Consider the following 13,331-nt stretch of genomic DNA (forward strand, 5'->3'; position numbering starts at 1 on the left):
GCTTCTTCTTATTTTTTCAATTAAACAATTAGCTAAAACTATTTTGCTTTAACATTTGCACTAATTATTTATTTATTCATTTGCATGTATTTTAGTTATTACCTTAACCTTTGGCCTCACAGTGTATGCTGTGTATTTCACCATCACCCACATTAGAAATGTAATCAACATTATGCTTTTGTTTTAACTTTAAGGCTTTACACAAAATTTACACAAGATCAACCCATCACTTTTAAGTAGCTAAGGCATTACAGATTTATTATATCACTAAACCAGGCTGCATAATCCCCACTGTTTAATGAAATGGTATAGTAGCAAAGCTTGTTCTTACTTTTTTCTTTCTTTGTTTTTTTTCTTTCTTTGTTTTTTTTTCTTTCTTTGTTTTTTTCTTTCTTTTTTTCTTTCTATTGTGTTTTTTTTACTTTTAAAGATGAAGTTGTGATGAAGTATAGAGCTAGAGTTGTTAAGTTTTTGTTCCATTCTAATTTTGTTGTGTGTTCAACAAACAAATTGTAAGGGACTGCCCCTAGAGGGCACTGTGATTATTGCCATGATTATTTTTTAGACTCGTCAGGTGATGACGAAGCTCACCTGAGCCGAGGTAGCTCATTAGAGATGGTATAAAGCTGTTAGTTCTGGGAAACTGAGTCGAGTATTAAAACTGTCTAGTGGGCATTTGTTTTGTTTGAAGAGAGTTTTGTGTTTAACTGGCTCTGAAGGCTTGGGCTCTGTTATTAGTAGATAAGTGGATTTCATCTGTCCTTATCCTCCTGGACCTGTCAGCTGCATTTGACACCGTGAACCACAAGATTCTATTATCTATTCTTACAAGCCTTGGAATTTGTGGAACAGCGTGGCAATGGTTTGCTTCTTACCTAAAAGATAGGTCATATGAGGTAACATGGAGGGGATCTACATCTGCCCCACGTAGACTCTCTACTGGTGTCCCGCAGGGCTCAGTACTTGGTCCTCTTTTGTTCTCCCTCTATACCCGGTCTCTTGGTGAGGTCATATCATCGCATGGATTCTCATACCACTGTTATGCAGACGACACCCAACTTGTTCTCTCCTTTCCTCCCTCTGACACTCAGGTTTCCACCCGGATCTCAGCATGTCTGGCAGACATCTCATTTTGGATGGCTGCTCATCAGCTAAAGCTCAATCTCAGTAAAACCGAACTGTTGTTTATCCCTTGTGACTCATCTCCAGGTCAAGACCTTGTGATATCCATGGACAACAACCAAATCACTCCCTCAACCACTGCCTGCAATCTTGGGGTAACCGTGGACAATCATCTGTCATTTTCCCCACACATCGCTAACCTTACTCGCTCTTGTCGATTTCTTCTTTACAATATCAGAAGAATTCGCCCATTTCTTTCTTCACAGGCTACTCAGGTGCTTGTTCAGTCCCTTGTTATTTCAAGACTGGACTACTGCAACTCACTCCTGGCAGGCCTGCCTTTGTCCACGATTCGTCCCCTGCAACTGATCCAGAATGCAGCAGCACGACTCGTTTTTAACCTTCCCAAGTTCTCCCACACCACCCCACTCCTCCGCTCCCTGCACTGGCTTCCTGTAGCTGCCCGCATCAAATTCAAAACACTGATGCTTGCCTACAAAGCTAAAAATGGCCCAGCACCCACTTACCTCTCTGCGCTAATTACACCACGCACTGCACCACGTTCCCTCCGATCCTCCAGCACTGCTCGCCTCATCCCACCATCTCTCAGGGATCGAGGGCGGCATTCATCCAGGCTCTTTTCTGTTCTGGCACCTAGGTGGTGGAATGAACTTCCTCTAGATGTCCGTACATCAGAGACTTTGACTATCTTTAAACGACGACTCAAGACGCATCTGTTTCTCCAGTACTTGGACTAACCCCCCCCCCCCAAAAAAAAAAATAAAAATCTTCTCAGATGTGTTGGACTAATGGTACTTAGTTATTAACCTAGTTAACCCAGTGTAAGTATGTATCCAATGTTGTAAACATTAAAGCACTTTTTGTAAGTCGCTCTGGATAAGAGCGTCTGCCAAATGCCTAAATGTAAATGTAAATTTAGTTTAACTTGTGTATGATGTGAGTACTGTTTATTGTGTCTTTAGTCCTCTAGTTTCTAGGTTTTCCCTTTGTTTTTAGTGTCTCTAGTGTCGCTCCCTGTCTTTAGTTTAGACTTTAAGTTTGTGTATGTTCTAAGCCTGGGTGTGCTCGAGAGGGGTGTCTCGCTCATAGGAGTGCGAATGCGTGGTATGTCGCTTGTAGGAACGCAGGTGCTGCGCTGTCTTAGGCGTCTTACAGTGCAGACATGGCAATTTATTGCCCTAGCCACATCAGCAGTCCTCATGCCTCCCTGCAGCATGCCTAATGCATGTTCACGCAGATGAGCAGGGACCCTGGGCATCTTTCTTTGGGTGTTTTTCACAGTCGGTAGACAAGATTCTTTAGTGTCCTGCGTTTTTAGAACTGTGACCTTATACTTTCTGTAAGCTGTTAAGGTCTTAACGTCCATTCCACAGGTGCATGTTAATTAATTGATTATGGTTAATTGAACATGCATGGAAAACATTGTTTAAACCCTTTACAATGAAGATCTGTAAAGTTATTTGGATTTTTACAACATTATTGTTGAAATACACAGTCCTAAAAAAGGGATGTTTTTTTTTTGCTGAGTATAGGTACTGAAAACTAGGGGGGAAAAATGAAATCATAGGAAAATTTTAAACTACTAATTTTTACAATAACTGCATTTTAAAAATCTAAATCTCAACACAAACATGAAATTAAAATTTAATTGACCAGACCAGATCTTAAATTTTGTGTTAGTACTCCTGGTCTATTGTCATAAATATTTAAAAGCTTGTGTCACTGGGAAAACACATACAGTACTTTCAAACAAACAATTAGAATAAAATAACATTCTTTTAATGTTTAATTAAAAGTTATTTTAAATCCCAGGGTTTTTTTAATCTTACTTTATTTATAAAGTGTAGTGAATAATTTATGAACAATGGAAAAAATGTTTAATTAGTGAATTATTACAGGATAAATACAGGATGCACCTCACAGTGTGTTTAACAGTCTGTTTTTACTGATTACAGTCTAATAACCTTAAAACCCAATAGGAGGCAACAGAGCTAAACTAATAAAGTGAAAACGAAGAAAGAAAGAAACAAACTTCCTGGAGGTAGAAATACCAATTTCCTTAGTTTGGTGTGTAAATTGTAGTTCTGACAGTTTCAGCATAAAAGCCTGAATTATTATTTACCAATAAATAAATATATTCTGTAAAAGTTTACCTAAATGTTTAACAATTTTTTTTTGCTGTTTGTAATTCCATGTGTTTTCATGTCAAGATAATACCACCTGCTTCACATGTTTAAAACCTGTTTTTTTCTTTATACAGTATGTATTTCAAAAGTTACACAAATATATTTACTGTCAACTGGTGAGTCAAAATATTTTTGATTTTTGATTCATACTGTTGTTAATCTCAATAATCAGTTTTTGACATATTGTTTGGGTGAAAATACTTGCACTTTTAATAATAAAAATACATGTGATCCCCTGCCATAGACATTTTATGATGCAAATTCATCATGTCTTTAATTGATCTCCAATCACAGTCATTCATGATTTCATAGTTTCATTGTGCTTGTGAATCCTCCCACTGTCATCAGACATGCAAATACAAGCTTATTGTATATAACTCTATTTAAGTGATGTGATGGTCTCTGTTAAACTAGAGAACAGAGAGGATCCAGTACAAACAACACACACCATGTTCTCTACATCTCTACTGCTCCTGCTGGCAGCTGCTTCCAGTGAGTGATTTAGTAAATTATTTTATTTACTACAATAATAATAAATTGCAGAATTCCGTATATTGTGTCAAACATCACCATTTCTTTTCCTCCACAGGTGTCCACAGTCAGGAATTGACTCAGCCTGCAGCCATGACAGTCCAGCCAGGCCAGAGTCTCTCCATCACCTGTAAAGTTTCATATTCAGTTTCGAGCCATTATACAGGTTGGATCCGACAACCTTCAGGAAAAACTCTGGAGTGGATTGGATATGCAATCAGTGGTGGCACCACATATTACAGTGACAAACTGAAACATAAGTTCAGCATGTCAACAGACACTGCTACTAACACAGTTACAATTCAAGGACAGAATCTGCAAACTGAAGACACAGCTGTGTATTACTGTGCAAAGTACACACGGTGACACAGAACAGTGGATTCCTCTTACAAAAACTCAATGACACTATGTTAACTATTATAAATAAGGAGCAGAAGTGTCCTCCAAATAAAAATTGCACAAACTAAATGAGTGAAGAAAATGACTAAAGTATACAAATTTTAAAGGTTAATTTACAGTGTGGCTTTAACAGGTTTACTGAGTTTTATTTTCCTAATTGTTTTTTAAACTACCCACCATTCCTCTTTTAAAGTCAAAGAGATCATATCCCTTTTTTTCTGCCATTCTGAAGTTAGATGTAAACATTACCTGAAGCTCTTCATGTGTATATGTATGATTTTATTTAATTGTTTTTCCATTATAGCCATCAAATAACCAGATAACTGTATAAATAAGCAAGTGCTTCTAGTGTTCCTATTAAAATAGACTCAACCATTATAACAATAAACAATTATCTTTATTTTATGTATTTCTATGTAATTATTCATTGCTGAACATATTAGTAATAATGCCATAATTAAATAAATACAAACATTAAAGTGATGCCAAGTAGAAAAATGTCATATGAGAAATATCACCCTGGTTCACAGAACACAGCTTCTCTTGTAATACAGTAGTATAATATATAATAAAATTTCCTAGGGATTTTTTTTTTTTTTTTTAATTTTATTTGTTTTTGACAACTGAATGATCATTTACAGTATTAAATATAAAACTAATTGTTTGGTTGTTTAATTAATAAATATATCTCATTTTGTTGCAATATAAACACTTAGGTTCTTTCTCCTTTGTCAAACTGCTTGACTGCATCCAGCATTGTGCCATCATTTACACTGATCAGACCTGTGCTGTGCTTTTTTCATGAAAATATAAAAAAAAATATATGAATTTAAACATGCATGCTGATAAAGTATTTTATTTTATACAATAGTCTTGTAAGCATTAGTCTTATATTCCCACTGGTTAAGTGATAAAGAAGCCTAAAAAAACTTTGAGTCTTTCCTGTAAAGGATCTGAGTTTACCCTGAGTTTACAGCATGTGAAGCTATTGCCATGCACTGGATCAGAAGACAAGATGAAAAAGCACTAGAAAGGTTTGAGCTTATGATGCCAGTAAAACAGTATATGCCAAATGCACTAAGGGACATTTGGAAATCACCAGAGACAGCTCCAAAACCATGGCATATCTGCATCTGACTGGCTTGACTGCACAAGACTATGCTGTGTATTATTGTGCTGCACCACAGAGATACAAACAAGTAAATAATCTGTATGAAATTGACTGACATCAGTTTACATGCCAATTTCACAAGACCTGCAGGTGGCGCTACAGCATAACAAATCAATTTAAACATTGACAGACACTTTCTTTAAAGTAGTCATACTCAAAGTACAACATAATGTATCCACAGGTATGGCTAGATATTGCATTTTTTTTCATAATGTGGTTATGTAAGACACCAAACACTAAGCTTTTCCTTATAATCAAATTTACACAAACAACAAAAGAGAAATAACACCAATACTACTTCTACTAATACTACTACTAATAATAATAGCAACAACAACAACAACAACAATAATAATAATAATAATAATAATAATACCATTGATAAAACTACTGTATTTCTGCATTTAATCAATGATTATTAATTACATGCCGTATCACAATATTGGAAAGCAATAACACTTAAATTTTTCTTACATTGGAAAGTTCTCAGAGATTAACTTTTGCTTTCGGTGTGTCTCCTGTTCGGTGTGTTTCCAATGCCTGTGTGTCTCCATGCCATTGTGTTACCTGGCATGTGTGTCTCCTGGTCAGTGTGTCTCTAGTATGTTTAGCTTCAAGTTGTTTAGCCTTTAGTGTGTTTAGCCTCTTGTATGTTCAGATACTAACCCATTTGGCTACTAACCCGATAAGATAATAACCAGTTTAGATAACAACCCACTTAGCTACTGTACAAACCCATTTAGATACTAACCCGCTCATTTACAGTACTAACCTGATTAGCCACCAGTCTGTCTCGTCCCAGTCTGTCCCGTCCCAGTCTGTCTCGTTCCAGTCCCCGAGCCTGTGTGTAAGCTCTGAGTCTGCGTTTAAGCGCAGAACCTGTTCGGGTTCTTTATCTGTTTAAGTTCTTTGTTTGATTAAGTTCCTAGCATGTACAGGCTCTTATTTTTGTTATAGGCGTAGGGCTATTTTCTTTGCTCTTGTTTTGTGTTCTGATTAAAAGATCCATGAGTACTCCCCTCTGCGTCTATGCCTAACCTCAATCTCACAGCCAACACGTACTTGACAGTGATCTCCAATCAGGTTCTTTAAAAAAATTAATAAATTCAAACCATTTTTTTTTTCAAACGAAGTTGCTGATGCATCCTTTCAGGTTATAAATATATCAGGTCATAATGTTTTGGACAGTTATTTCAATAGCTATCTCCTTAGGTGCTCACCTTGCTTAATGCAGGACAATAATTGACCACTTGTCAGGCTTCCTCAATCGGTGTATGTGCGGTCGTGGCATATTTGCAGGAGGCGAGCTGGCGTTTCAACACAGGTTTTTATTATTAAAGAACACATAAAACAAACACCGACATAAAGCATATAAATGGCAACAAAAGCTAGACGCCTGACTCTATTTAAGTGATGTGATGGTCTCTGTTAAACTAGAGAACAGAGAGGATCCAGTACAAACAACACACACCATGTTCTCTACATCTCTACTGCTCCTGCTGGCAGCTGCTTCCAGTGAGTGATTTAGTAAATTATTTTATTTACTACAATAATAATAAATTGCAGAATTCCGTATATTGTGTCAAACATCACCATTTCTTTTCCTCCACAGGTGTCCACAGTCAGGAATTGACTCAGCCTGCAGCCATGACAGTCCAGCCAGGCCAGAGTCTCTCCATCACCTGTAAAGTTTCATATTCAGTTTCGAGCCATTATACAGGTTGGATCCGACAACCTTCAGGAAAAACTCTGGAGTGGATTGGATATGCAATCAGTGGTGGCACCACATATTACAGTGACAAACTGAAACATAAGTTCAGCATGTCAACAGACACTGCTACTAACACAGTTACAATTCAAGGACAGAATCTGCAAACTGAAGACACAGCTGTGTATTACTGTGCAAAGTACACACGGTGACACAGAACAGTGGATTCCTCTTACAAAAACTCAATGACACTATGTTAACTATTATAAATAAGGAGCAGAAGTGTCCTCCAAATAAAAATTGCACAAACTAAATGAGTGAAGAAAATGACTAAAGTATACAAATTTTAAAGGTTAATTTACAGTGTGGCTTTAACAGGTTTACTGAGTTTTATTTTCCTAATTGTTTTTTAAACTACCCACCATTCCTCTTTTAAAGTCAAAGAGATCATATCCCTTTTTTTCTGCCATTCTGAAGTTAGATGTAAACATTACCTGAAGCTCTTCATGTGTATATGTATGATTTTATTTAATTGTTTTTCCATTATAGCCATCAAATAACCAGATAACTGTATAAATAAGCAAGTGCTTCTAGTGTTCCTATTAAAATAGACTCAACCATTATAACAATAAACAATTATCTTTATTTTATGTATTTCTATGTAATTATTCATTGCTGAACATATTAGTAATAATGCCATAATTAAATAAATACAAACATTAAAGTGATGCCAAGTAGAAAAATGTCATATGAGAAATATCACCCTGGTTCACAGAACACAGCTTCTCTTGTAATACAGTAGTATAATATATAATAAAATTTCCTAGGGATTTTTTTTTTTTTTTTTAATTTTATTTGTTTTTGACAACTGAATGATCATTTACAGTATTAAATATAAAACTAATTGTTTGGTTGTTTAATTAATAAATATATCTCATTTTGTTGCAATATAAACACTTAGGTTCTTTCTCCTTTGTCAAACTGCTTGACTGCATCCAGCATTGTGCCATCATTTACACTGATCAGACCTGTGCTGTGCTTTTTTCATGAAAATATAAAAAAAAATATATGAATTTAAACATGCATGCTGATAAAGTATTTTATTTTATACAATAGTCTTGTAAGCATTAGTCTTATATTCCCACTGGTTAAGTGATAAAGAAGCCTAAAAAAACTTTGAGTCTTTCCTGTAAAGGATCTGAGTTTACCCTGAGTTTACAGCATGTGAAGCTATTGCCATGCACTGGATCAGAAGACAAGATGAAAAAGCACTAGAAAGGTTTGAGCTTATGATGCCAGTAAAACAGTATATGCCAAATGCACTAAGGGACATTTGGAAATCACCAGAGACAGCTCCAAAACCATGGCATATCTGCATCTGACTGGCTTGACTGCACAAGACTATGCTGTGTATTATTGTGCTGCACCACAGAGATACAAACAAGTAAATAATCTGTATGAAATTGACTGACATCAGTTTACATGCCAATTTCACAAGACCTGCAGGTGGCGCTACAGCATAACAAATCAATTTAAACATTGACAGACACTTTCTTTAAAGTAGTCATACTCAAAGTACAACATAATGTATCCACAGGTATGGCTAGATATTGCATTTTTTTTCATAATGTGGTTATGTAAGACACCAAACACTAAGCTTTTCCTTATAATCAAATTTACACAAACAACAAAAGAGAAATAACACCAATACTACTTCTACTAATACTACTACTAATAATAATAGCAACAACAACAACAACAACAATAATAATAATAATAATAATAATAATACCATTGATAAAACTACTGTATTTCTGCATTTAATCAATGATTATTAATTACATGCCGTATCACAATATTGGAAAGCAATAACACTTAAATTTTTCTTACATTGGAAAGTTCTCAGAGATTAACTTTTGCTTTCGGTGTGTCTCCTGTTCGGTGTGTTTCCAATGCCTGTGTGTCTCCATGCCATTGTGTTACCTGGCATGTGTGTCTCCTGGTCAGTGTGTCTCTAGTATGTTTAGCTTCAAGTTGTTTAGCCTTTAGTGTGTTTAGCCTCTTGTATGTTCAGATACTAACCCATTTGGCTACTAACCCGATAAGATAATAACCAGTTTAGATAACAACCCACTTAGCTACTGTACAAACCCATTTAGATACTAACCCGCTCATTTACAGTACTAACCTGATTAGCCACCAGTCTGTCTCGTCCCAGTCTGTCCCGTCCCAGTCTGTCTCGTTCCAGTCCCCGAGCCTGTGTGTAAGCTCTGAGTCTGCGTTTAAGCGCAGAACCTGTTCGGGTTCTTTATCTGTTTAAGTTCTTTGTTTGATTAAGTTCCTAGCATGTACAGGCTCTTATTTTTGTTATAGGCGTAGGGCTATTTTCTTTGCTCTTGTTTTGTGTTCTGATTAAAAGATCCATGAGTACTCCCCTCTGCGTCTATGCCTAACCTCAATCTCACAGCCAACACGTACTTGACAGTGATCTCCAATCAGGTTCTTTAAAAAAATTAATAAATTCAAACCATTTTTTTTTTCAAACGAAGTTGCTGATGCATCCTTTCAGGTTATAAATATATCAGGTCATAATGTTTTGGACAGTTATTTCAATAGCTATCTCCTTAGGTGCTCACCTTGCTTAATGCAGGACAATAATTGACCACTTGTCAGGCTTCCTCAATCGGTGTATGTGCGGTCGTGGCATATTTGCAGGAGGCGAGCTGGCGTTTCAACACAGGTTTTTATTATTAAAGAACACATAAAACAAACACCGACATAAAGCATATAAATGGCAACAAAAGCTAGACGCCTGACTGAACTTCAGTCAGGCTCTTTATAATCAACTTAATTAACTTACCTCGGTTCAGGTGAATCCTTATGTCACCTGACCGAGGTGCAGTCTGGGACATGCAGTCCAACTAAAACACAAACTTTAACAAAAAACAAACAAACCCAGGCGCTTGGGCGCCCTCTAGGGGTTAACCGTTACAGTACCCCCCCCCTAAAAAACGCTCCTCCGGAGCGTTACCGGAGGACCCGGACTCCCTCCCCAGCGGTCCCAGTCTGGACCCCCAACACCGAGGCGGTCGATCCCCTTTCGCAAGCAGGGTTGGCAAGCCTGCGTAATCCATGCCCGCATGCAAGGCTTAAGAGCTGGAGCGACGCTCGGCGGCGGCTGAGGAGCTGGAGCGACGCTCGGCGGCGGCTGAGGAGCTGGAGCGACGCTCGGCGGCGGCTGAGGAGCTGGAGCGACACTTGGCGGCGGCTGAGGAGCTGGAGCGACGCTCGGCGGCGGCTGAGGAGCTGGAGTGACGCTCGCTGAGCTGGCCGGCGGCGGAGCTGGAGCGACGCTCGCTGAGCTGGAGCGACGCTCGCTGAGCTGGAGCGACGCTCGCTGAGCTGGGCGGCGACGGCGGCGAAGCTGGAGCGACGCTCACTGAGCTGGGCGGCGACGGCGGCGGAGCTGGAGCGACGCTCGCTGAGCTGGGCGGCGACGGCGGCGGAGCTGGAGCGACGCTCGCTGAGCTGGGCGGCGACGGGGGCGGAGCTGGAGCGACGCTCGCTGAGCTGGGCGGCGACGGGGGCGGAGCTGGAGCGACGCTCGCTGAGCTGGGCGGCGGCGGAGCTGGAGCGACGCTCGCTGAGCTGGGCGGCGGTGGCGGCGGAGCTGGAGCGACGTCCTCAAAGCCGGGCGGCGGAGGAAGCAGCAGGCCGGACTGGAAGTCTAGCCGAGGAGCCGGAGCGTCGTTCGCTGTCTCCATCGGCGGCTGCTGAGCTGGTGCGATGTCCTCAAAGCCGGGAGGCGGAGGAAGCAGCGTGCCGTCCTCGCAGCCAGGCTGAGGAGCTGGAGCGACGTCCTCAAAGCCGGGAGGTGGAGGAAGAAGCGTGCCGTCCTCGCAGCCAGGCTGAGGAGCTGGAGCGACGTCCCCCATGTCGGGCAGAGGCGGCGGCGGTGGAGGAAACGTGTCCTCGTCGCCGTGCAGCCGCGGCGCGTAGACATCCGCGTCAACCACAGGCGGGGGCGGGAGAGGGAGCGCGTCTTCCAGATTAGGGAGAGGGAGAACCTCCGGGACTACTGCGTGGCTCTCCCGAACCTGGATGAGCAGCATCTGGAGCTGCGCTACCTGCTCCCGCAGGTCTGAAATGCGCTCCCTATTTTGCTGCGCCACAACCGCGTAGTCATTTCCCGGTTGATCCTCGCCACCGTCCTGCCAGACCTCCTCGGCCCGTGCCTCTTGGTTGGTGCTTTGGACCATGTAGCTCCCCGCTGCCTCACCCTTGAACGGGGTCCGCCGAATGGCGAGTCTGCAGCCTTCCCAGCTCTGTCACGCCCTTGTCTCTCTCTGTTCTCCGCTGACTTGCAGCCAGTCCGCCGGTTCGGCGAGCCTGCAGCTTTCCCAGCTTTGATAGAGCTCCCTCTCCTCTTCCTCCTCGCTGCCGTCCAGCCATTCCGCCAGCTCGGGCGAGATGGTAATAGCGCCCCCCCAAAAAACATCTGGGGGAGCGACCTCCGCTATGCCACTTTTACGGTCTAGCTTTCTGTCAGGCTTTCTCAATCGGTGTATGTGCGGTCGTGGCATATTTGCAGGAGGCGAGCTGGCGTTTCAACACAGGTTTTTATTATTAAAGAACACATAAAACAAACACCGACATAAAGCATATAAATGGCAACAAAAGCTAGACGCCTGACTGAACTTCAGTCAAGCTTTTTATAATCAACTTAATTAACTTACCTCGGTTCAGGTGAATCCTTATGTCACCTGACCGAGGTGCAGTCTGGGACATGCAGTCCAACTAAAACACAAACTTTAACAAAAAACAAACAAATCCAGGCGCTTGGGCGCCCTCTAGGGGTTAACCGTTACACCACTCTGAAAGTACATCTCCCAGTATGGTTGTTTAAGAAATTAGAAGACCCCTTACTGTATCAGTTAGAGTTAGAAGTGTCGATGCTAAAACCTTTTAATCATTGCATTAATAAACCAATGAAAGGTGCATGTGAAATTGCTTATTTACTTATTTATCCAAATGGTGACTTTTTTTGGACTGGAAAGTGTAACTATCTTCAGGGTGTTAGCAGTAACGTCATATGAAGTACACACTACTCTACCCTACTCTTTCATACCCTACACGACACTACACATATTACTGTCCGTGTCACGTGTGTGTGTGTGTGGGTGTTCATTATTCATACTTTACAGACTTTATATCTGCACTATCTGCACCTCTTTTACAGTACCTTTCCCAAAGATTACTGTGCTTGTGAATCCTCCCATCATCACCGGATATGCAAATACAAACATCCGGGCTGGATATCACATTATTTATGCAATGGAATAGTCTCTGCTAAACCTGTAAAACAGAGGAGACTCCAGTACAAAAAACACACACCATGTTCTCTACATTTCTACTTCTCCTGCTGGCAGCTGCTTCCTGTGAGTGCTTTATATATTATAATGTGTTTATTTATTACAATGATAATACATGTGCAACATACTGTATATTGTGTGAGATATCACCAGGTGTTTTTATGAACTTACTCAACCGGCTTCCATGACAGTCCGGCCAGGCCAGAGTCTGTCCATTCCCTGTAAGGTTTCATATTTAGTTACGAGTAACTTCACAGCTTGGATCCGACAAACTGCAGGAAAATCTCTGGAGTGGATTGGAATCATCTGGACCGGTCGGAGTACAACTTACAATGACAAGTTAAAAAATAAGTTCAGCATCTCCTGACACACTTCTACTAACACAATAACAATTCAAGAACAGAATCTACAAACTGAAGACACAGCTGTGTATTACTGCGCAAAAGAGGCACAGTGAGACAGAACAGTGGGTTCCCCTTAAAAAAAAAAAAAAAAAACCTTGAGGCATTTAATCATCCTCTCAATGTAACTAATAAACCATCTTAGTGAAACTTTAACATTTTATTTATTGGAATTAAGTTTTAATAGGTAGTTTTTATCATTTTTAAATCTACTAAATGATTCACAATTTGCCGCCTTTATTTGTTTATTTTGCAGATAAGTTACCCAACATTTGTTAAAGAAAAAAGGCAAACAAGAAACAGCAACAAAGTATTCATTTCATTTACAGAATACTTACAAAAAAACTAACAATTGTAATGAAAAAAAAAACAATAATCATTAGATTTATGAATAACATGGCTTTTTTAAATATAATTAAC

This window comes from Clarias gariepinus, chromosome 16, assembly GCF_024256425.1.
Source record: "Clarias gariepinus isolate MV-2021 ecotype Netherlands chromosome 16, CGAR_prim_01v2, whole genome shotgun sequence".
Taxonomy (NCBI): Eukaryota; Metazoa; Chordata; class Actinopteri; order Siluriformes; family Clariidae; genus Clarias; species Clarias gariepinus.